We start from the raw sequence: 25,891 nt of genomic DNA, 5'->3' as shown, positions 1-25,891 counted from the left end.
TGGAGCCCTCTATACCCTCCTGCAACCGAAACATTCCCACTGTCCCACGCTCCTTCTTATCCATGCTCCTCCAGCATTCCTTTACGCCCAGTCCTACGGTGGCCATGCAGCTGCATGCGCTAGATCGCCGCTGCCGCGCAGCGTCAGCAGCGCACTCGCTGGTGCCCCATCATTTCTCATGTCACTAGATCTGTAAGACTCAACGCCTGCGCAGAGAGGCAGTTCAGTTGGCGCACACACGATATAAATAATGTTGATACACGTACATGGGGAACGATCAAGGCGCCCAGACCCTTCCACGCTACCTTCTTGCGCAACCACTCTTACCACTGCCGTAACTCACACCCCACCTCAACATACACCCACACAGTTGGAGGAATCCTGTATCCCACAGCAGAAATTCTGACCACAAAATCAACAGCGACAGGCGAAACCTGCCTGTCTATAGGGATTAGATACATAATCCGACAGCCGCAATATCACTGGCTCGACCTCGCGAGCCAATCAGAACAAAGCCTGCTCCCTGACGAGGAAAAAAGAAAGTGGGGGGAGCCAATGAGTCTTCCGCTGGAGCAAAATATGTAGCGGCACATTGATAAATAAGCTGATGCCCATTTTGCTCCCCCTCAAGGCAAACCGCGCAAATGCCACATCTGTGCTCCCAGTGAAATGCGGGAAAACGTGTTACATCTATTTAAAGATGTTCTCATGGAAAATGCGCACGCTGGAAGTGATCCGAGAGCTTTCAGGTAGCCCTTCGGTGCCGGATGCTCTGCGCCAGTCGTGCTCTGCGGCTTCTCTGTCATTTTCTGTTAGCGTGATTTGCTAAAATATGACTCCCCAAACAGCTCTGCGCAGACGGCCTTGAAGTGCGGGGTACAGGCCTGGTGCAAGGCTGGCCTTTTAGCGCTCATGAGAAATGGCAAGTGTCTGAGCGGTGAGGCATAACGTACCGAGCCGTGTATAACACCAGAGTCACGTGTTGGCAGGAGCTGTGGGCACAGCAAAGGCGGCGGAGGCGTACTATGTATGCGACCAATCGGCGCTCCTCCAAGCGATGCAACGCGGCTCTAACATAGTGCGTGCACGCAGAGACAGGACGCATAGAACAGTGGGGCGAGATGTTTAGAACCTACTACCGTCTAAGGGCGTACATATTCAAATAAACATTGACAAAGACAACAGGTCCTGTTTTTTCTATATTGAAATTAGTTTACAGTCTATTCACAAAGCTCTTTACAGGAGTATGTATGTCGTACTCCTGGAAGTAGTAGAATTTACCCCAGAGGGAGTTATTACAGATTGTTTTTATTTATTTATTTATTTATGTGCTTCGTTTTATCAAAACCTTTCACAACACAACATTCCATACATTTATGATATTTACATTTAGTCCTTAAAAAAACACAATATATAAGCCTTACAAAGAGATTCACAAAAGAACTCCCGAGTGGCACGCAATTAAACTTGTCTATTGGGACACATTTTGGCGTAAATTACACACGCACATTTGTCTGTTTTATGCACAGGTAATTTATTCCAGGAACAGTAAATCAAGGCGCTGTTATAAGAGTGTTTATTTTTTTTTAGTTGCGTAATTTTTTTTTTTTTGTCTTAGTTGCGTATTTACAATTTAAATACCCAGAGGTTTCTAAGCGCGGACCCAGGATCGAACCTGTGTTGCTTCGTGTCATCTTGCTTCCAAGGCGAGCACATTGCCGCTGAGCTATCCTCCCGAGACGACGACAAACAGTGTAACATTTTGTGTAGTAACCCACAATGTCAAAGTTGTCTCAGAAACCATGATGATCACACTTAAGGACCTGATTCACAGAACGTTTCCCTATGGGATTGTGCCATTAGAAAATGCTTCTGTGAATCAGGCCTGCACGTGGACATTCTATGTGTGCTGTGAAAGTGAATGGCAGTGCACATCTGCATGGGCAGAGTAAGAGGTGGAGGGTGGGGGCGGGAGTGTGGGGGCCGGGTATGCCGTAAAACATATTTTGGAATGAAATAAAAAAGTGTACAAAATGTTTTGGAAAAAGAAAAAAAAATCCCTGTCTGGCATGTAGTAAATTACTCAGGAAAGATGTGCTCCGTGTTATGTTATGTTGAATGTTCTCACACCGCGCACTGTCACCACCTGCGTGGTCCCCTGGCGCTCTAGCGGATCTGTAAGGCTGGAGGGTAAGGGAAGGTGTAAGCACGGCTCAGAGGGAGAAAGAGCAATGGATGTGATGGATGGATATGATGTGCTGTTGGCAGCTTCAGTACGGTTTACACTGTCCGCTGTGCGTGCATGTGTTTTTTGTTTGGTAGCCGCCACGTGCTGTTGTGCGAGGCTACGTGTGGTTTGCTTTGTTGTTGATGTCAAACCATCAATTTGTGGTGCCAGTGGGACTTTTTATGAATGTAACTTACACAAATGTAATGAGAGCAGTAACAACTGATTTCTTTGTGAATATAGGACTATCCAGGCCTAGCAGTAACTTACGCTTGGGATCATTTACAACAACGACGGGATTTGTTTGAGAATTAGGCGACTAAGCGCAATGTGCACAGCTTTTGCCATAATGAGTTTTGACGGCTTCATTGGGGTCCCAAAGAACTTTGAGGCCAATTCCGAAAGGAGTTACTCAGACTTGCCCTTGACTGAAACGTGGCTAAGGATTTTCAATTCACAAAAAAGTTACTATGAGTAACTCCGACTTACTCCTCACTTACTCCTAGAAAGTCATTGTGTCAGGAGTAAGTCAGAGTTACTCAAACTTCATTGTGGATCAAAAGGCCCTCTCCAGGTTTACACTAGCGATACTTTATTACTCACAGTAACTTGTGTTTATAAGTTGTGATCTTCTGGAAGTCTGCAGACCAAGGCGGCTCAATTTGATGCTGTTAAAGCATTATCAAGAGCCTCACCAGGGCTGCGCCGCTCGTTGTCACGCTTTACAATAGGCAGGTCAACATGTGAATAGGAGTGAACCGTTTGGTGAAACATGGAGGGACATAGAGCAAGGATGAAGACAAGGGTCTGACATACATATACCAGATAAAGGCGGCCATGTGCTATTATGGATAAGTAGTAAACATTACACATGTCACCATTCAGTGCCTGGATGTGGGCTAACCACAGTAGGGCTAGGCTTGGGTCCATGTGAGTTAGGTACAAGGATGCGTGATGTCTGGTCCGTGGCAAGTAAGTGAGATTTTATCAGCGTTTTGAACAGTTCAAGTGAACCAGTGAGTAGGTATTTGGTAACAAGTGCACCTCATACTCTGTTTTAAGGTAATATGAACACTATTCCAGTGCATCAAGAACTCACCACCCAGCCTACCTCACACCTGGCCCCGATGCTAGAGCACTTTCAGGGGATTGCATCTGTTTGTGAGATGTTGATGTTGTATTGTGTGACGTTTTCCTCCTGTGCCTCGGGCTGTCTCCCACACACATTGAAGCCCACCAGGCTATCCTCCTCCGTCCTGTCACCCATGAGGATCCTTCAAAAAGACCCTTGGTATACCTGCCGGCTCCCCATGCAAAGCAGGAGCCGTCTTGTGTTTTTAGTTAATGAAATTACCAAATGGGAATGTCCAGCGGTATTTCAATCACTACCAGATGAGCCTGAATGTGTTCTCCCTTGATTCGTTGCTGGAGAGTTCGCTCCATGTGGTTCTATGTTCGTAGTTTGCCAGGTTGCTTTTCCCTGATTTCTTTGCGGAATACATTTGGCTGAAAAACTCATCTCATTTTGTATTTTTTTATTTGGGTGGTTCCGCCCCCAAGCACCCCTTCCCTATTATCTAGTACCTATTCCCCACGACCCCTGCACCTTATATCCCCTTACTCTCCCTGCCCATATTTTTCAATGAGTTTTTTCAGCTGAAAATGTTTGCCAAAAAACTCAGTGAAAAAAAGGCAGGTGATCTACCTTCCACGTCAGAAAAACCAATGGTCATCGTAGAGCGTTGTTGGTGCCTTTCCAGAACTGCTGAGCGTATCTTCCTTGTTACGATGGACCGGAAACCTTTCTCTCAACAGTGCACTGGTGCAGTTTCCGAAGAGCTGTCACAAACAATCTTTTATTCTGGAGGGAAGCCTGGGCATTCACCAATTAATACACTGAGATTTTAGCTGTGTCATTACTATCAACCAAAACAAAAAAAAGAGGGGATTACTGGAAAGTTTAGAATGAATCGTAACCTCTGGCATTGCTCTGGGCAACCCTCCAGACCATCGTTCTTCACCTGCCGATCCATTACAGAATGGGAAAGACCTTATGCAAATCTGGCTTGGTCCCACCCCAAAAGGGGCAGTCCAGCCCAAACTGCTAGGTCACATCCCTTCTGCTCGAGACCACAAGCATCCCCAAACATGTTTCAGCCTTGTTGGGCCTCATCAGTGAGGAGTAGCTGGGGTCTCTAGGCCTAGCATGCAGGGGACCCGCGTCTGGGCATAGCCGTCCCACTCGGGGTGACTATAGCAAAACAAAAGGGGTGATGGCTGGAAAGTTAAGAATCAAATCTAAACCTCTGGCATTGCTCTGGACAACCCACCAGACCCTAGTTTTTGCCTGCCAAGCCATTACAGAAGGGGAAAGACCATATGCAAATCAGGCTTGGTCCCACCCCAAAAGGGGCAGTCCAGCCCAAACTGCTAGGTCACATCCCTTCTGCACGAGACCACAAGCATCCTCAGACATGTTTCAGCCTCATTGGGCAGTATCAGTGAGGAGTAGCTTGGGTCTCACGGACCAGCAGGCACGGGACCCACGTCTGGGCATACCTGTCCCATTCGGGGTGACAAAGCAAAAACAAAGAGGTGATGGCTGGAAAGTTTAGAATTACTATCAACCATTCAGCCAACATCTCTAAGGGGCGATGTTCCACACCTCGACAGTGTCATTTCTCAGGGTTCAAGTTGACTCGGTTTCTGTTCTCCTTCCTTCTAGACAATCGGGCAGGAGCTGTCCAGCCAGGTAAATTTGCACTCTGTGTGGTTTGCTGTTAACCCATTGTGAGACAGAGTTAATTGGCTTCTGCTGATTTAGAAAAGGGTTTAATGAGCTGCATGGGTGGATGATGGGCAGTAATATCACTCAGCTTAGGAGGAAATCAGCAGCTTGCATCTCTGCACCTCAGCCGCATCCAACCCAATTGCTCCTCATCTAAATGAGACTTCTTGCCCTGTGCTACTTCCCATCAATTCTCCAAGATTCCCTTCCTGAGTGCCAGGTGACTGATAGGATTGTTATCATGTCAGCTCCTGTCACCTGCACAAACGTTACCAGCACCCAACCCAATAACTCCTTGGGCCTGATTCAAATGTATTTTTGTTTGCACTGCAGAAATTCACTTTGCACTGTTCCATGAATCAGGGTGGAGCAGTGCAAAGTGTATTTATGCAGTTCAAAGTGACTTTGCATGGGAAACATACACTTTGCAGTGTTCCATGAACCAGGCCCCTTGCATTCTCAGTGTGAGTACTGCCCTGCATCCCTTCCAATGAATTTCCTGATCTTCTCTACTCTTACTTTTAAGACTTTCTCGACCGATAGTCCCTCCTCTAATGCTAAACGGGAAAAGGTCTAACTGAGAGGAAGCACCTGTGCAGTACAGAGGGCGTCATTTGCATTGGTTGAAGTGGGCGCGGTTGGTAGCGCTGCTCTTCTTCTACATTTTTAAATTACGTTTTACCGTTTCTATACTTTTATTTTAAGAAGAAACCGTTCTGGGATGGTTTCGTTTTCAAATAAATGTGTAGGAAGAAGTTCAAACTTGCACTTTAGTGCACTGCACGAAACGTTCCCTTAAAGAGCAGGGGCATGTGTTTGGGGGTTTGTATTGTGCATGGGAGGGGGTGTGGCGATGGGGTTTGTGGAGAGTGGGGGCAGGTCAGCAAGGAACATGGTTCCACTACTTCAACCTCTGGTCATTTGATTTAATTATGGGCATGTGGTGCGACAGGACAGATTGCAGTCTCAGAGACGCTGTCTCGATGGTGGCTGGAATGACCCTGTGGGGTCTTTCATAGGAGAGTCTGACCAAAGCATAGGTCCTACAAGGAAATGATCCCCAGACTTGTCAGTGCCTGAAATAGTCCCAACACATTATGATGCAGTACTGAACTCCCTGCTCCATGGAACAGCACACCAGAAGATTACTTTGCCAAGCAGAAACACCTGCTAGCCCCTGTCAATAAAGGATACAAGTTCTAATCCCACACCTGAATTCACGCAGGTGTGCCACACAGAGGTCTTGCGAGGGGGCTTTAGGGGGCTATGGGCCGGGTCTTCTGGTTGCAGCCATGGATAGATGTTCAGGGGCTACACCTCAAAGGCCAGCCAGCCCCGAGTCCCGACATTAGAGTAGCCCCGGATCTTTTCCAGACCTAGCAACACCCCTGGCACTGCCACCTATCTTGCTCACCTCTAATGAGTGAAGGCACATCTCCCACTGGTGTTGGGTCATCTTACCCCAGCATGGAGTTTCACAGTCCTGATACCACAGAATTACTATGAAAATGGGGGGCGGATGGAGTGCTGCCTTGTGGGGAGACAGACAAAAAAGAAAGGAAGAGGGCATCACGCAAGGTGCAGATGGGATACCAGGAACACCGATACACCCAGAAAATAATGGCATGCTATGATGATCCTGATGTGGTCACCCAGGATGCACAACATTCCCAGGGCACTCTGATGAGTATTGAGAGGTGTATTTGGATGGTTCCACACTCAAAGTCCAAGAAATGTTGGTGTGCAATTGGTCATGTTTATTTAGAAAGGTAATGATATGGTCATGTTTATTTATAAAGCGCCTAGACACGGGCAGTGTTTCAAAGTGCTCGAAGTTGCTAATCTTGGGGATGATTATAAACGTGTATGCCCTATTATATGTGTACTATGGGGATTTGATGGTTTTGTACTGTACAATTTCTTAATATATGATGAAATACATTTTTTAAATATTGATTTGTATAATAGACATATTTTATAATGTACCATCATAGTCAAGACCCATTGTCCATGTCTTAAAATCGCGGCAAAAATGACTGTGTATACAAAATGTTGCGGCAAAAATTCTGTGGTTTTGCCGCCACAATCATGTAAAATATGCGGGGGATACCCCCGCAACTTCTGGACCCATTATACCATTTAAAGGGAGCGAGGGACACCCCCGCAACTCCCGCTTCCCTTAAATGGTATAATGGGGTACACCTTTACCGGTTCAAACCATGGCATTTTTGCCACGATTTTATTTACCAGCGAAATTTTTTCCACGATTTTATTACCTGATAGCGTCTATTCAAGCCAGGAGGTCAGAGATTTCATTTCAGCCTTCCTTTTTCATATGAAATGTTAAAAAAAATCCCAGGGGCCAGTGGTGCTTTCCAGTAGCCACACCCTAAAAGCAGATGACAGCACCTCCCCCACAAGCGGTGCTGGCAACAAGGGAGCATGGGCTTCCCCAACTCACAATTATAGGCCCAATGAAATGGCACCCACGTTCACATCCAATGCAGATACCGCATTCTCTTCTGTATGCCTGTGGGCCGAAGCTGTTTATCAGGAATGGAAGGTAGAATGCATTCCCTGAGAATGGGGTGGCAGGGCAGGAGTCTCAAGAATCCGAAAAGGACCGCCAAGCCATTGGCAGGAAGCAGTGAACCAAGAAGCCAGGAGCTGAAAAGCAGGCACTTACATCAAGCAGTGATCACCCACAGAACCCCCCTCTTCAGGCACCCACAGAGACCTGCCGTACGCACTGCACAGCTATTTTGATATCAGCAACCCATCTAATATGTTTGGCATAGTTCTACCACGCGGTCCCCTGTGACATGATATGATTAATACCCAGAGGTTCCTAAGCGCTACCCTGGGGATGGAACCTGTGTTGCTCCGTGTCCTCTTGTTTCCAAGGCGAACATGTTGCCCCTGAGCCATCCTCCCGAGAAACTAGCCTCAAATGTCGATGAACAAACAGGGTGAATGGGCAGGTAGTCTGTGTACCAGAGCATCACCAGTGAAGAGGTCAACATTTTGCGATAAAGATTATCGATAGATCTTCTTCCCTGGGGTTAATCGCTCGGAAGCTACCGGTCGATGAGGAGACCCTATGCAGGGCATCTGGAGAAGCTGGCTGGGACTAGGCTCCTTTCATCTTCTGTATCAGCGCTATCCTTATTCTCTTTCATTCAGCATACCCTAGCCCTATTCCTTCACCTGTCTTTTTCTAAAAGCATGTCAATAAATCATAGAGAGGAGATGGCCTGTCTCGGACCACATCACTCACAATATCAGAAGCTCCTCCCCGTCAATGCCAGACTCACCCCATCGCTTCTAGATTTCATGACAGAATTCAAGACACTCCTTGTGGTAGGAATTGATCCTCCCCATCACCTAGGTCCACACACCCTCCACTCCCCACCTAACCTGACAGTCTGCCATGCGCCACTCCTGTTCCCTCCCCAGGTTGCTTGGAGATCCGTTGCTGCCAAATTTCCCCCTTTTCCCATTCTCCGTTGGTAGCTCCCGGCTCCCTTGTATTGATCCCTTGCTAATGGCTTCCCTCGCAGTGGGCGTCCCCTTATGACTTATAAAGTGCTCTGTTGCTTCCTGAAGTTAGGTCCATGTTCAATAAATACTCCAGTAGTAATGATAATAATAATAATAATAATAATAAAAATAATACTAATAATAATAAAAGTTAAAGGATAATAGCATGAGCAATACTAATGCACAGAACAAATCTTCCAGGAAAAAAGTATGTCAAAAAAGGAAGGTTACCAACAATATGGCAAAAGGCAGGAATTTATATAGAGCAAATTCATTTCATGTACCTGGACATTTTACAAATCATGCATATAATAACTAAACACAGCAAAAGGCAAGAAGCAACACTAAAATAAGAAAGACCCCACACATTTACATAATCAAAAATTCTAATTCAGAATGCCCATACCACAGTTAGTTGAGCTCCTGTTCACACGAAATAAGTTCACAAGCTGGCATTCAATGAATTACTTTATTCATTCTAGTAGCTGGTCACTTCACAAATAAAACCCTGAGGGCGGATCCACAAGGAGAAGGGGCACGGAGAGGTTAGGGAGCTCTTCTATACACCAATTGGTTGGTCACTAAGCACAAGCCAACTTTCAGTACCTCAACACCTAGTCATCACGGCGCCCCTCGCGCCAACTGACTGGTTAGACGCCACCCACCTCTCTTCTCACGGCCACCCGGTACAGCTGTACGACTCCTCTGAGCCCCTCTGTATTCTACTTTCCGCAGATTAGTTTTGAACGGAGGATAGCTCAGGAGCAACACGCTGGTCTTGGAAGCAAGACCACACAGAGCAACAGAGGTTCGAATCCCGGATCCGCGTATTAGGCGCGTTATTAAAAAACAATAAAATAAACAACATATATCTCTTCTGTTGTTACCTCTGAAAAGCGCACCGTTCTGCATCTGTACTGTTGTATACCTCTGTAAAGCGCTATGTTATGCATCTGTATTGTTACCTCTGAAAAGCGCTATGTTATGCATCTGTATTGTTACCTCTGAAAAGCGCACCGTTCTGCATCTGTATTGTTGTATACCTCTGAAGAGCGCACCCTTCTGCATCTGTATTGTTACCTCTGAAAAGCGCTATGTTATGCATCTGTATTGTTGTTACCTCTGAAAAGCACACCATTCTGCATCTGTATTGTTGTATACCTCTGAAAAGTGCACCGTTCTGCATCTGTATTGTTGTATACCTCTGTAAAGCGCTATGTTATGCATCTGTATTGTTACCTCTGAAAAGCGCTATGTTATGCATCTGTATTGTTGTTACCTCTGAAAAGCGCACCGTTCTGCATCTGTATTGTTGTATACCTCTGAAAAGTGCACCGTTCTGCATCTGTACTGTTGTATACCTCTGTAAAGCGCTATGTTATGCATCTGTATTGTTACCTCTGAAAAGCGCTATGTTATGCATCTGTATTGTTGTTACCTCTGAAAAGCGCACCGTTCTGCATCTGTATTGTTGTATATCTCTGAAAAGTGCACCGTTCTGCATCTGTACTGTTGTTTACCTCTGTAAAGCGCTATGTTATGCATCTGTATTATTACCTCTGAAAAGCGCTATGTTATGCATCTGTATTGTTGTTACCTCTGAAAAGCGCACCGTTCTGCATCTGTATTGTTGTATACCTCTGAAAAGCGCACCGTTCTGCATCTGTATTGTTGTATACCTCTGTAAAGCGCTATGTTATGCATCTGTATTGTTGTATACCTCTGTAAAGCGCTATGTTATGCATCTGTATTGTTGTATACCTCTGTAAACCGCTCAGTTGCTTCTAAAAGCTGGGTCCACGCTCAATCAATACCATAATAATAATAATAATTAATAATAAATAGAAGTATGGCCCATGCCTGTGCTTTAGTGGCTTGTAATGCTCTATTGACTCCTCGCTCTTGCACCTAGATCATTGCAACACCAGGAACACCAAGGGCCACTCTGTATCCTAACTCCAAGTCTTGGCCATTACCGAATGAAAGTCATACCCTTTGCGGCTTCATCAGGTAACATATGAAATATTGCAGCATTAACGGCCCCAGTGCTCTGCCGCGAGAAGAGCCACTGCGGGCATAAACCAGAAATCATGTCTGCAGACCGTTTGTACTAATGGCAATAAAAAAAGCTGTACCATTGTTTTAAAATGTATAAACTCTATGTATCAATGGCCCCACGTAAATGTACAAAGTCTGTGTAGCAATGGCCCCACGTAAATGTACAAAGTCTGTGTAGCAATGGCCCCACGTAAATGTACAAAGTCTGTGTAGCAATGGCCCCACGTAAATGTACAAAGTCTGTGTAGCAATGGCCCCACGTGATCTTCAGCAATGGACTGGTTTCAAGTTGCGGGTTGCATTTCAACAAACCACAGAGCAAGTGGTTTCCATGTTTGAATCAGAGTTTGGCCAGGGCAACTGATCTCAGTTTTGCCCACTTTCGATTGGGATGGTCTTCCGCATGACGGCTCTTGGTGAATGTAACCGACGTGCCTTTGAAAATGTATGTGGGGTCCAGCAGGATCGATGTAACAACCCGCGCAGTCCAATTCCCATCACTGACATAATGCATGGAACGGACCCGACTTTCTCCCACTGCACCATTTGAAGGGATACTTCCAGATCTCCTTCCCGTTGAAGTCCATTCCCATTGGATCAATGGGCCACACAGTCTCTTAACGTCCTATAATTGAATGACGCTCCAAGACCGGACCCGGTGGCAAGATGTACCCCCGTTCAAATTTGGAGGAGTGCACACATCAGCCTCTATGAGTTCCCTGACTCCTCAGCAATTACTACCGTGACTACTGAGAAAAAGTGCCTCTCAGGGAGAAATGCAAGACATCTTAGAGATACAAAATAAGACCAAGAGCACCAGTGATAACAAACAAAAAAAGCAAAAATGGCCACTGGGCTCTTTTCTGCTCTCTAGATTTTCACTTCTTTAAAAACATCTTTTTCCCCACTCAGGAAAATAAACCATATCACAGTGAGCCCATATGCCTGGGGTGCAAAGCCACCTGGGAGGAGCCCATATGCCTGGGGTGCAAAGCCACCCGGGAGGAGCCCATATGCCTGAGGTGCAAAGCCACCTGGGAGGAGCCCATACGCCTGGGGTGCAAAGCCACCTGGGAGGAGCCCATATGCCTGGGGTGCAAAGCCACCTGGGAGGAGCCCATATGCCTGGGGTACAAAGCCACCTGGGAGGAGCCCATATGCCTGGGGTGCAAAGCCACCTGGGAGGAGCCCATATGCCACCTGGGAGGAGCCCATATGCCTGGGGTGCAAAGCCACCTGGGAGGAGCCCATATGCCTGGGGTGCAAAGCCACCCGGGAGGAGCCCATACGCCTGGGGTGCAAAGCCACCCGGGAGGAGCCCATACGCCTGGGGTGCAAAGCCACCCGGGAGGAGCCCATACGCCTGGGGTGCAAAGCCACCCGGGAGGAGCCCATACGCCTGGGGTGCAAAGCCACCCGGGAGGAGCCCATACGCCTGGGGTGCAAAGCCACCTGGGAGGAGCCCATACGCCTGGGGTGCAAAGCCACCCGGGAGGAGCCCATACGCCTGAGGTGCAAAGCCACCCGGGAGGAGCCCATACGCCTGGGGTGCAAAGCCACCCGGGAGGAGCCCATATGCCTGGGGTGCAAAGCCACCCGGGAGGAGCCCATATGCCTGGGGTGCAAAGCCACCCGGGAGGAGCCCATACGCCTGGGGTGCAAAGCCACCCGGGAGGAGCCCATACGCCTGGGGTGCAAAGCCACCCGGGAGGAGCCCATACGCCTGGGGTGCAAAGCCACCTGGGAGGAGCCCATACGCCTGGGGTACAAAGCCACCTGGGAGGAGCCCATGCGCCTGGGGTACAAAGCCACCTGGGAAGAGCCCATGCGCCTGGGGTAAAAGGCCACCTGGGAGGAGCCCATGCGCCTGGGGTAAAAAGCCACCTGGGAGGAGCCCATACGCCTGGGGTGCAAAGCCACCCGGGAGGAGCCCATACGCCTGGGGTGCAAAGCCACCCGGGAGGAGCCCATACGCCTGGGGTGCAAAGCCACCCGGGAGGAGCCCATACGCCTGGGGTGCAAAGCCACCCGGGAGGAGCCCATACGCCTGGGGTGCAAAGCCACCCGGGAGGAGCCCATACGCCTGGGGTGCAAAGCCACCCGGGAGGAGCCCATACGCCTGGGGTGCAAAGCCACCCGGGAGGAGCCCATACGCCTGGGGTGCAAAGGCCACCCGGGAGGAGCCCATGCGCCTGGGGTAAAAAGCCACCCGGGAGGAGCCCATGCGCCTGGGGTGCAAAGCCACCTGGGAGGAGCCCATGCGCCTGGGGTAAAAAGCCACCTGGGAGGAGCCCATACGCCTGGGGTGCAAAGCCACCTGGGAGGAGCCCATACGCCTGGGGTGCAAAGCCACCTGGGAGGAGCCCATACGCCTGGGGTGCAAAGCCACCTGGGAGGAGCCCATACGCCTGGGGTGCAAAGCCACCTGGGAGGAGCCCATACGCCTGGGGTGCAAAGCCACCTGGGAGGAGCCCATACGCCTGGGGTGCAAAGCCACCTGGGAGGAGCCCATACGCCTGGGGTGCAAAGCCACCTGGGAGGAGCCCATACGCCTTAGGTGCAAAGCCACCTGGGAGGAGCCCATACGCCTGGGGTGCAAAGCCACCTGGGAGGAGCCCATACGCCTGGGGTGCAAAGCCACCTGGGAGGAGCCCATACGCCTGGGGTGCAAAGCCACCTGGGAGGAGCCCATACGCCTGAGGTGCAAAGCCACCTGGGAGGAGCCCATACGCCTGGGGTGCAAAGCCACCTGGGAGGAGCCCATACGCCTGGGGTGCAAAGCCACCTGGGAGGAGCCCATACGCCTGGGGTGCAAAGCCACCTGGGAGGAGCCCATACGCCTGGGGTGCAAAGCCACCTGGGAGGAGCCCATACGCCTGAGGTGCAAAGCCACCTGGGAGGAGCCCATATGCCTGGGGTGCAAAGCCACCTGGGAGGAGCCCATATGCCTGGGGTGCAAAGCCACCTGGGAGGAGCCCATGCGCCTGGGGTAAAAAGCCACCTGGGAGGAGCCCATACGCCTGGGGTACAAAGCCACCTGGGAGGAGCCCATACGCCTGGGGTACAAAGCCACCTGGGAGGAGCCCATACGCCTGGGGTACAAAGCCACCTGGGAAGAGCCCATACGCCTGGGGTAAAAGGCCACCTGGGAGGAGCCCATACGCCTGGGGTACAAAGCCACCTGGGAGGAGCCCATATGCCTGGGGTACAAAGCCACCTGGGAGGAGCCCATATGCCTGAGGTGCAAAGCCACCTGGGAGGAGCCCATATGCCTGGGGTGCAAAGCCACCTGGGAGGAGCCCATACGCCTGGGGTACAAAGCCACCTGGGAAGAGCCCATACGCCTGGGGTAAAAGGCCACCTGGGAGGAGCCCATATGCCTGGGGTAAAAAGCCACCTGGGAGGAGCCCATACGCCTGGGGTACAAAGCCACCTGGGAGGAGCCCATGCGCCTGGGGTAAAAAGCCACCTGGGAGGAGCCCATACGCCTGGGGTACAAAGCCACCTGGGAAGAGCCCATACGCCTGGGGTAAAAGGCCACCTGGGAGGAGCCCATATGCCTGGGGTAAAAAGCCACCTGGGAGGAGCCCATACGCCTGGTGTACAAAGCCACCTGGGAGTTTGACTGGAGCAAATGCAGTCCCATTGGGCTCAAGGTCTTTTGATCGTTTTCCACCCACGGCCCATAGCGGTGTGCATGGCTCGATTTAGTCTACGAATTCGCCACATTGTGTAAAGAAGTTATTCGACTGCTAAGAGCATCTTGCTCCATGTCATCTTACTGTGCCCACGTCTGTAAGGGGCCGGCTCCGTATTATTTGAAATGTATGCTTTGTTGTGAAAACATTTATGGCATTAATCCGAAATAAAGTTACGATATTGCTATCGCACATCCTTTTATTCCAGTCCTTCCCCTCCATGAGCTACTGCCAGGCTCTGCTTTTTCTTTTTTTCCTTCCCCAAACTCTTGAAAAGTTCTTCTTCCTACCTCTTCGGCTGTTATTCAAAGCCATTCTCCCTTCTCACCTGTCCGCTCCGGTTAGCATCGCTAGTACACGAACGCGACAGCGCGATTACCTATTCATGAGTTCTTTGCCCGCTCATGTCACGATTCACTCTCCTCTATTTTGAGCACTCCCTGACCTTCCGCGTGCCTTTGACTCAATGGCGGATCTCCCCATGCTTTTAACTCGCTTACCTGCCAGTTACCGACACTCTGCGCCACAGGGTTGGTATGGAGTTTAATCCAAGATATTTGCAGTTTACGTGCCCAGGCTTTGTCACTTTTACAGAGAAAACAAGTACGTGGCCGGAGCAGAGGAAAGCTGGAAACACTGCTCAGTTCTCAGGACGCGCAATGGTGCAGTGGAAGAGTTGCTGAGTTGCTGCCCAGTGACTATCCTAGTGTTTTGCACAGAGTCACCGTAGATCCCAATAGTTCATTTGTAGTGGCTCACACTTTTCTTTTTAGCCATTGTGCCCCCCCTCTTGACTAGTAATACACAAATGTCCCATTGTTTACAGCTTGACCTCAACCAGTCTTTCAAACATCAAGGACAAGCTTGAAATTGGACAGAGGTAACAATGTTTTTGTAACTAGACCTATGTCTCAGCTACTTACCACCCTGGTTAAAAGCGCCCTTTCAAATGAATTCCAAGTAGCAATTGAGGTACTTTCAGGTCACATGGTCGTTCTGGCCTGCCCTAGTGATAATTTCTTTTAAGATCATGCAGTAGTTCTTATTATCTCTCGTAAACATGATCTTACGGGTTACACAATGAATCCCGTCTTCTCTGGGTAACATGTCCTATTAGATCAGACAATGGTGCCACTCTCCTCTGGCGAACATGCTCTTTAAGGTTACACACTAGATGTGCTCTTCGTTGGTGAGCATGTCATATCAGATCAGACAGTGGTTCCACCCTTCTCCGGAGAACATGCTCGATCTGAACCACGTGGCCAATATGACAGGGATCTGCAAAGGGTAGTGAGGCTCAAGTTGCTCATTACTAGAAAGCCAACATAACTACATCTGAGTGATGTATTTACAAGGCGGTCAGCCAAACTATCCGCCCTACATGGCAACGGAGAGGGTGGCTCTGTACCACTGTGCTGGTCACATGACCACTGATGCCCATCGGCAGGCGGCTGTGGGAAGGCAACACTGGATGAAGTGGCGTTCCTGGGAGAACCAATCAGACAATAAGTTCTTGAGCTCTGTGGAGGTGGCCAGCATCCAAGTATCTACTACACAATTTGCAAAGGTCATTATCCAAGAGGTGTCATGTGAATGTCCCCTTTCCCACCAGCTGCAGGGTGTCTCGTGTTCCGTTCTCAATGGTGCTGACCAATGGCAGTGTATTAAAGTTCCGGCGGTCAGCACACATGTTACTTCTGTGATAACAAGTTGTTCCGGGGTGGGGTGTGAATAAATGTGGCACCACATGGGGAGGCATTATAATGGGAAACTGTTCAATTGTTTGCTTCAATTACGCTTCACTAATCAACGTAAGCTTTGAGTAGGTGATGTCCACAAACCAATGAAATCTCTGGGAAACATAGAAAAAGTGAATCCTCCAACTTTCACGTGTTTCGATGGATTTCCAATCATTGTATTTCTTGGTATAAAACTACTGTGCGTATTCCATTCAGATGTCAGCCTTTCGATCAGAGTCTATCCACTGTTCTGTTTGATTTGTGCTCAATTAGCTGTAATAAACAGCGTTGTTTCTTGCCCGGTGTTTGCGCCACTTTTTGAGTGCATGGTTTTTTACTATGCTCCAATTGGTGGACCCCTGACTACAATAATATCCAACCAGAAGAAAACCAATCACCAGAAGAAAATGGCAACCAATACCTCCCTCTATTTCACAGGTAAACAGGGAAGTTAACTTTGAATAGACAAACCTGTTAATAAAGGGAACTAAAAACTGCATTAAAAGAAGAAGCAGATTAACGTAGTCTGGTAAACAAGCTGTCGGAGTCGACAGGGAGGCAAGTAAATGGTATAAAGAAAGCGTCAGGCCATTTGTAATTCCTGGATCAATATTTTTCATCTGCCTACAAATCAATATTTTAAACAGACCATTCAAATAGGAGTTTTTAGTACAAATCTAAGCAGCTCTGAGTTAACCATGAAAAGGCCATAAAAGCGATTGGATCTGTTGCCATAACCTCTACGTGGTGGGACTTCCTAAAAATCAATAGCCTATTGACTCAAACTGTAGGGTTGGCAAGTATAAATCAATGGCGCGTGTAGGTGTTGCCCTAACTTTAATCCAAAATGAATTCCATATAAATCCCAGTAACATAACATAACATAGCACCCCAGGTAAGCTTCTGGAAGCGCGTACAGTTTCTAAACAAAGGCCAAATACCTTGAAAAAGCATGTCAACATGCTGAAAACATGCCCCGTTAATCTGCCCATTTTCACTCATAGAAATTGACTAAATTATGGGAAAAGCAGATGCACTTTGTTTAACTTTATGTCGAATGCAGCAATTGAAATAAAAACAGGAAACTGATTACACACCACAGGGAATGACTAATCGTTCTGGCTTGAAATAAGGATGGGACCTGCTCTCAACATTGACCGTTCTGCGCAGGTGGATTTGGGTGATGAACTCTTCTTCCACATGATGTATGCGAAAGCATTTTGCAGAGTGCTAAAACCACATGAGGGAAGCTTAGTAGCAGAAAGCACAAGCTCAGCTCAAGTCATTGAGAATAATACATGTGTGGACCAGGCAGATGCGATGTCCCCCATTCCTGTCCGGAGCAAGACCGGCACGGAAGTATGGTGATTGGGACTCTGATCCCTCATCCCCTATTCTAAACCTACATGTTCCTTATAGAAAGTTGAAGGGCTCCAAGGAGCCCTTTGTTTACAAATGCTACCCTAGTGACAACATTGTATTTGTTCCTGTCTCCACCAGGAAGTCTAAATAGCAGGCCCTATTTTTAGGTTTCTTTTAAGTAATGCACTGTGTTACTAATGTTGTATAATACCAGAAGAATAACCCAACAGGTTGACCAATATGATGTAATAATTGGCAACTGAATGATACAACACAGCTAAAGTATAGTTGTGTGCCGTTAACAGACTAAACGCACTGTTCAAATGTACGGTTTCTTTTCTTTTGAATTGTTGGTACATTTCCTAAGATCACTTCTGTCTATTGCACTGTATGAAAAAACAGAGTGATTACCTGTCTCCACTAAAACATGGATTGTTACTCATACCTGCATTTAATATTTGTAATAATTGCACCCTTGTTCTAGCAAATACACCAAGCGGATGACAAGGTTGATTCCACTACTCAATAACTTTTTGACATGTTATGTAAACTTGTTCATATCCACATTGAGTTACCAATGTCTAAAAACATGGGACCTAATTAATAAAGGTCAGTTTAACTGTGTTCTTTTTCCAGGCTTTGGATCTGTACTTTCCTCCAACCAACGATACATACTTATAGAGATGTATGATAATGTTAATATGGAGATGTGTTGAAACTGTAACTACAACGATTTATTGTAGTTAAAATGTTCAAGGACAGGACCACCCCCCTGTACTAAATTTTGACCTAGCCTTATGTCCTGCCCAGCCATAGGCTATCCCTTATGTTACAGAAAATCACCAGGAAGTCAACAGAACTCTCCATTTGCCTCAAATATGTATGTTCTGACATTCTCCGGACTCGAGGAGGGGGAATGACTGTGTGTTATCCCACTGGACATGTTTTCTGGACAAAGGCAACCTTTTTCCATTGTCTTAACAAGACGGAGCTCGCGTTAAGCATAGCAAGGGAACAGACATTTCAACTGATCAGCTGCAATCCCATGACGGCTCTGTTCTGTCTGGAGCACAATGCATTGTGTTTATTGCAGCAAACCTACAGCGTTGGAATATGGAGTAACCATGTCAATTGCAAGAGACCCACGCGAGGCGTCTCCTGTGGTGCCCATAGAGTTCATGAAACTGCTGACAATCTAGTGCCCACCAGTCTCAAGCTGTTACAACTTGTAAACGTGATCCTATAAAAGATACCTGCACCGCAAGCGCAGCGCTTGCACTTCTCCAAAAAAAAAGACCAAAAAGGCTGCTGCCTCAGGGACTAACTGCGCAGAGAGAGGGTGCACCCCATGTGCGGGAGGATAGCTCAGGGACAACACGCTCTCCTTGGAAGCAAGATGACGCGGAGCAACGCGTGTTCGATCCCAGGTCAGAAACCTCTGGGTATTAAGTGCATTATAAATAACCAATAATAAAATGATACCTATATACATTATTATATGTGCCTTGTGCTGTTTCCACAGAGACTGCACATACACATTACTGGGAAGTGGTTCTGAAGACAGCGGGACACACTCCCCCACTGAAGAACCAGATTTTCAAAGACCTTTCAGACTCAGACCGCTATACTGGCAGGATCTGATCCATATATAAACCCTCACGCTGAAGGATGACCGACTATCACCCGTCTGCTTGAGGGTGAATTGCAGAACGCCAACTTCCCACTTAAGTTAAACTTAGAATACCTAAGTAAATGCTACTGTGTTCATGATTATGATCGGTCATTTATAACGCGCTTAATACCGGGAGATTTGTAAGAGCGGACCCGAGGATCGAATCCGTGTTGCTCTGCGTCGTCTTGCTTCCAAGGAGAGCGCGTTGCCCCTGAGCTATCCTCCCGAGACCAATCCATAAGTGTTCTCCATGAAGTTCAGCAGGTATTGATAAATGATGTGCCGATAGAAACAAAAGAGGCATTATAGAAAGTCAGTCCTTGGTGGAGATCGAAAGCAAAGCCTGAGCTGGAGATCACCATTCAGATGGCGAAGTAGAGGAGGACACTTCAGCCCCACTCCTAAACTCAAATTCCCCCTGATGATTGATCTCCTTTCATGGGGGCGTTTTTCTCCCATGTAGTCACTGTCTAGGGATCCCACAGAGTAGCCTGAAGACATTAGGTATTAGACAAAAAGACACACTACTGTAGACACACTACACTATGGGTCACGGTTGGGTGCCCGTGATCCATTCGGAACAGGAAAGAGATGTGACCAACTGCATAGCAACAGCGAAGATTCTCTGGCCTATGCAAAGCCACTGTTGAGACCTGAACTCTACAGCCTGGTTCATTGTAAACCTCAGTGGGCTTGTTAGCAGTTCACCCTGGCACAAGAGGATCTTCCCAACAAGCTATGCCTGGTTTAATGTAAACCTCAGTGGGCTTGTTAGCAGTTCACCCTGGCACAAGCGGATCTTCCCAACAAGCTATGCCTGGTTTAACCTAAACCTCAGTTCACCCTGGCACAAGCGGATCTTCCCAACAAGCTATGCCTGGTTTAATGTGATCCTCAGTGGGCTTCTTAGCAGCTCACCCTGGCCTAAGAGGATCTTCCCAACAAGATATGCCTGGTTCAACATAAACCTCATTGGGCTTCTTAGCAGGTCACCCTGGCACAAGCAGATCTCCCAAACAAGCTATGCCTGGTTCAACATAAACCTCAGTGGGCTTCTTAGCAGCTCACCCTGGCACAAGAGGATCTTCCCAACAAGATATGTCTGGTTTAACCTAAATCTCAGTGGGCTTCTTAGCAGCTCACCTTGGCACAAAAGGATCTTCCCAACAAGCTATGTCTGGTTTAACGTAAACCTCATTGGGCTTCTTAGCAGCTCACCCTGGCACAAGCGGATCTTCCCAACAAGCTATGCCTGGTTCAACCTAAACCTCAGTGGGCTTGTTAGCAGTTCACCTCAGTTGGCGTGTTAACAGCCACTTCGTGAAAGAGGGGTGCATGTGTTCCTCTCAAACAATCTAAACTTGTTTTGACTGCAAACCTCAGCTGGTCTGTTAGCAGAAACTTTCTGAAAGAAGTGTTGAGCTGCTGCTTTTAAACGAACTACATCTCTTTTAAAGGTGAACCGCATTTGGTCTATTAACAGGCCAGTTCATGAAAGAAGGGTGCCAGCAGCATGGGTGCCATTAAGGAACTGCTGGAGGGAGCAGCTGATAACCCTGGCATGGCCAAGGCCTCTGCCACCTCTAGAGTCGATAACCCCGATGCATTGTAAACGTCAATTATGTCTAGGCTTTGATCAGCATGAATTGCAGGTGTAGAGCTGCTCAATACAAAAATGCCAAGGAAGCATTGCTTTTCTTAAACTCAGAAACCCTTTGTGTGCATTTATATAAGTGCTGCATAATGGTATTCAAATGTTCTATACACTAATGTAATGTGCACCTATATATTTTTTGTTTTTTTAGCCTACAGCACCTGATATTCCCAGGCGGTCTCCCATCCAGGTACTAACTAGGCCCAACACTGCTTAGCTTCCGAGATCAGACGAGATCGGGTGCATTCAGTGTGGTGTGCTCCTATATGCACCGTATTTAAAGGGCTGTTGTTGGATTTGCCAATTAACATCTATGGATACAGAGGACTGCAGGTCATGATCGACTGAGTGTCTGAATTTACAGAATCCATATCAAAATACGGAGCCTTTACTTAGCAATACCTCTCAGTCCATTTTGCTATACGTGACTTTGCAACCTGGTTGTTTAATACATTCGAGCTTGCTAATGGATGCCTTTGCACGCAGTGGTACTATCTGGAACTATCTGGCATGTGCTTGCTGTGGCAGCAGGGAAGGATACATGGCATTTGTACCTGCGCGTGGTATGCAATGGCCAGTTCTGCGACTGTAACACTCTTATGTGCATATGGAGACTGTAGGGCCTCATCAGGAGTTGGGGGCGGAGTGGTAAAAATGTTGGGGTAGCACTATTACCCCTGCATTACCACTCCACTTAAACCCTGGAGGCGAATGCTCCAGCTTACCCCCCATATTTGGTGATATTACTGCGGTGCAATTACGCGCGGTATTTGCAGCAAAAATGCCCCATTGAGTCCTGTGTACTCAACAAAATGGGGACTTACCGCGCCATTGCAACTTGTGATCCGGCGCTAATAGTGCCAGACCAAGTTGCGGTAAGGCTAATTGTGTTGTATCCCGGCAAATTTACCACTAGGATACCACCCAGTCGTAATGAGGCCCCATGTCTAGCATATGTGGCCTTACCTGGAAATGATGGCAGTAAATAGACATTTGTGACTGCACTCAAAACATGATGGCGGCCCCTGGGCCAATGAGGCTGTACCTTGCATTTGAGGACTACACGAGACCAATGGGGCATTAGCTGGCATAGGATAGTGTTACTTGGGCATTGAGGCTGCCCTTGGCATATCATTATAATTGGTTATTTATAACACGCTTAATACCGTAGAGGTTTCTAAGCTCGGACCCAGAATTCGAACCTGTGTTGTTCTGCGAGCGCAGTGCCACTGAGCTATACTACTCGTGCATGTAAGCGCAGTAGTTGTACCTGTGTAGCTGCACTTTGTATATGATGTCTATACCTGGCTTAAGACACGTTACTGAGCATACAGTGATAGCACTCTGGAATAGGAGGTGGCATAAGATGGCTACCTGGGGTAAGATGTAAACATTTCGGCCTTTATAGACGCACTTGTCATTTAATGGCACCGATGAGCAGGTGACGCTATGGCTATGTCCGGTTTGTGAGGAAGCAACTGGTCATGTGAGGCTCTAGTGGCATGGTTCAGGTAGTGCCTCCGGAGTATGATGAATTGCTTTGTGTGGCTACTCCACTACTGCACTTCAGCAACACGCCAGTTTGCATATGCCTAATAAAAGCCACCAGGTCAAAGGCCTATTGACATCACTTCCTTTGACAACTTTGTAGTCAATCGGTTATATGATGCCACCTCATGTGTTGTCATTGAGTATATAATGTCACTTCTGCTACCCCTGGCATTTTGGCGATTTGATGTCCTTGACAAGCAGACACAAGAGAAGGACACACGTGGTGCTTTACAACAATCTAAATCTATTTTATTGCGAACCTCAGCTAGTTTATTAATAACAGCCCCTACCTGGATTAAAGGCACCGTTCCCTGAGAGTGGGACAGCAGCATTGTTTTCTGAATGTGTTTAACTGTGAACCTCAGTTCGTTTTTTCAACAGTCCACTTTCTGAAAGAAGGTTCACAGCTCTCGTCAAATCAGGACAGAAAGTGAGATTTCAAACACTTGGCTTGCTAAGAGTTCACTTCCTGGCAGTCATTTTATTTGGAGGGCTTGCTTAAAGTTCACTTATTGGCTGACATTGTATCTGGAGAGCTTGCTAAGAGTTCACTTCCTGGCTGTAATTTTACCTGGAGGGCTTGCTAAGAGTTTATCTCCTGGCTGTCATTTTATCTGGAGGTCTTGCTTAGAAGAGTTCACTTCCTATCTGTCATTTTACCTGGAGGGCTTGCTAAGAGTTCACTTCATGGTTGCCATTTTTGTTACCTGGTCTTTTCCCAGCATGCACCTCAATTTCCCAAAGGCTTCTTTTGGAATAAATGAAGCACCCGATAACGAAAATGTGATCTTCATAGATACCTGCTCTAAAAAATCTCCTTGCAAAGAAACACACCTTGGCTTACCTCAGCCACCAGGTAAGTCTACCCTCAATAAACCCTGTCTCTCTTAAACCGTAAACGTAAGTCTTGGCCTTGAAGCCCTTAATCATTTGCCTTCACAGGCTTTGTTTGGTCTGTTTCCTAAGCCAATTCCTGTTTGAGGGGAAGCAGGGTTCTGAAGCGGGCTGCCCTAGTGAGTGGGCCTGAATTTGTGGTTTGTGCACCCTCATTACTGTCCCCCATAAGCAACTCAATATTTGATACCGTTTTCTATTGACGCTAACATTAGGTCCATATTTACACTTTTTTTTGCATGGGAAAACTGAAGGCCATATCTGCTGTATTTGGGAATTTCTTGGAGGACTGAGAGCATAGCCAAAAAGGGCCAACGCTGTTCAACTCTGTGTTGTTTAGGGCAGAGATAATGCCCTGTTTTTGTATCAATGTGCAGAAAAATGGATTTACCTGCATGAAAGAAATAATTTGTAAGAAAGATGATGAGTTGATTTGATCTCTTTCCCATGCATGGAACTCTGTCATCCTAATATAGCAAGCTTATGCAACGGATGCTGCGGCCTTACTTCCCTTTTTAGGTCTTGCAAGAGAGAGCTTCCTCTCTTCTAGACCTTTTCCACGCGTAGATTCGGGGGATCCAGCTGCCCCGCCAAGCCAGTGATTGCTTCCTGCTGAAATAGCAATTCCAGCTGTGGCCATTGTATAAGGGCCAGTGGAGCTTCGTGAAAGATGTTTTTTCAAAAGCATGTTTTCTTTTCCTGCTGCTTGGTACATTAATGTGGTTTCCAATTTAGTATTGCATTACATTGTGTTTGTGTTATTGTTGCCCATGGATGCCTCTGTTCATGTTGTGGAGCTGCATGCAACTAGGTTCCTAATCTATAATGGCCACTAATTGTAAATGATGAGTAATTTCTTTATTTCCAACATAGTGACTTGGTTCAACAACGCCTGCAGTGCTTTGCAGAGCTCCATGTACAGTACAGCTCACTTTTCCCTCCTCTGCTTGTGCTAGCACCACAGCATGATGTTCTAGCGTTGCTCTTCCTAGTTATGTTGCCAGATCGCTGGGACCCACATATGTTCCTTTTCACCGGCATCAGCTTTCCCGAAGTCCCTGGTGCACGCTCTGGGCCCCAGGTCTTCCATGATTGCTTTGCTGACGGTTTCCATCACTCCCTGCCTGGACCTATGCATCTTTTAGTCTTTCTGATGCAGACCATGCAGTCATAAGCTGAGAGTGGAGTGGTGTCAAGGTCACTGTGTAAAGTTAAGGAAGGTTTTTTAAAAAGTATGCTTGTCTGTGTTCAATGTTATGCTGTTTCTGTGTGTGTTAGCGTTTGGGTGCATGTGTGTTTGTGTGCATGTTTGTGTTTATGAAAGTGCTGAAATGAATGTGTGCACTTGTGAGTGAGAAAGTCTATATTTATGTGTGCATGTGTCAGTGAGTGACTGAGCACCTGAGTGGGTTTTGGGGTGTGCGAGCTTGGCAATTGCATGAATGGATGTTATTTTGTCAGAGTGGGGTGGAGAGCTTGGAGGGAGGCACCAGCAGTATGAAGAATGTTTTGTGTAGTGGGATTCTGACATAAATATGGGCACAGCAGGCATATGGGTGTGTTTTACAGGGCAATGCTGGGATTTATGGCGACTACTGGTATCATGAGCTTTTACTATTGTGTGACATGCTGGCATATACTTGGACACCGCCAGAATGGGTGTGTGCTTTGCAGGACATGCTGGCTTACATATTGTGGATAGACTTATCATGAGCATACCATTTACAGTGGCATGTTGGAATATATTTGGCACAATCGGCATATGCACATTTTTTACAGGGCCAGGGTCTCATTTATTGTGGACAGAGGCATCATTAATGTGCACCTTACTGTAGCATGATGGAATATATTGCGTCACCATCGTGTACGTTTTTTACAGTGGGAATGCTAGCAGATGTTGTGGGGGCCACACCATGAAAGTGTTTTAAGTGGGAATGCTAAGATATGTTGTGGTTAAAGCATCATGAGTGTCTTGCAGTGATTATGCTGAAATATATATTATTGGGCAAAGGCATCATGAACATTTTGGAAAATAAAATCCTTCACTGTCATTTTGGTGACTCGCCATCTATTTGGCATAAATAGTGTATACCAACGAACCATCATGAAAGTATTTACAGCAGTGATAATTGCATATATGTTTGCAAAGGAATCTTGAAAAATATTTGTACAGAGTCATGTTGGCATATATTGTGGGTACCATCATGAAAGTGTTTTCTGAGACAATTCTGGCATATATTTTGGTACAGGGGAAATGATATGGGTTTACACAGCCATGCTGGCATACACTATTGATAGAAGCCATCATGTACATATTCCTGACGGTGGCTATGCATGCATATATTGTGGGCACCATTGTAAAACCATTTTTTACTGTGACAATGCCGACATATATTGTAGGCAAAACAACAAGAAAGTGTTTTACAGTAGCACTGCTGGCATATATTGTTGGCTGCATGTCCATCCCATACACATCCAACCACTTGTGGCATGCCCGATACACAACCCCCTATGCTCCCCCACAGACCATCCTCATGTTCTCCTCCACACAAGGCACACCAGGACTGTGCAGATTGTCTCTTTGCCCCCACCCAACAACAACCCTGTTTGTCTTTCTCCTTGCTGCCACACAACTCTACTGCTTTTCCCACTACTACACCCCCTTACCAACTGCAAAACCTAATCTCTGCAACAAATCCAATGCCCAT

At 47.2% G+C, this 25,891-nt stretch overlaps 1 protein-coding gene and 1 pseudogene across 4 annotated transcripts in view; both read right to left on the bottom strand.

Moving 5' to 3' along the window:
• SLC8A3 (solute carrier family 8 member A3) overlaps positions 1-25,891 on the bottom strand; it is a 640,255-nt gene that overhangs the window by 538,857 nt on the left and 75,507 nt on the right. The window lies entirely within an intron of this gene.
• On the bottom strand, positions 20,888-21,006 carry LOC138527647 (5S ribosomal RNA; annotated as a pseudogene).

Source organism: Ambystoma mexicanum, chromosome 14 (genome assembly GCF_040938575.1).
Source record: "Ambystoma mexicanum isolate Mex_15411 chromosome 14, UKY_AmexF1_1, whole genome shotgun sequence".
In the NCBI taxonomy this organism is placed as follows: domain Eukaryota; kingdom Metazoa; phylum Chordata; class Amphibia; order Caudata; family Ambystomatidae; genus Ambystoma; species Ambystoma mexicanum.
Note: the sequence above shows the minus strand (reverse complement) of the source record. Positions and strands in the feature narration are given on the sequence as shown.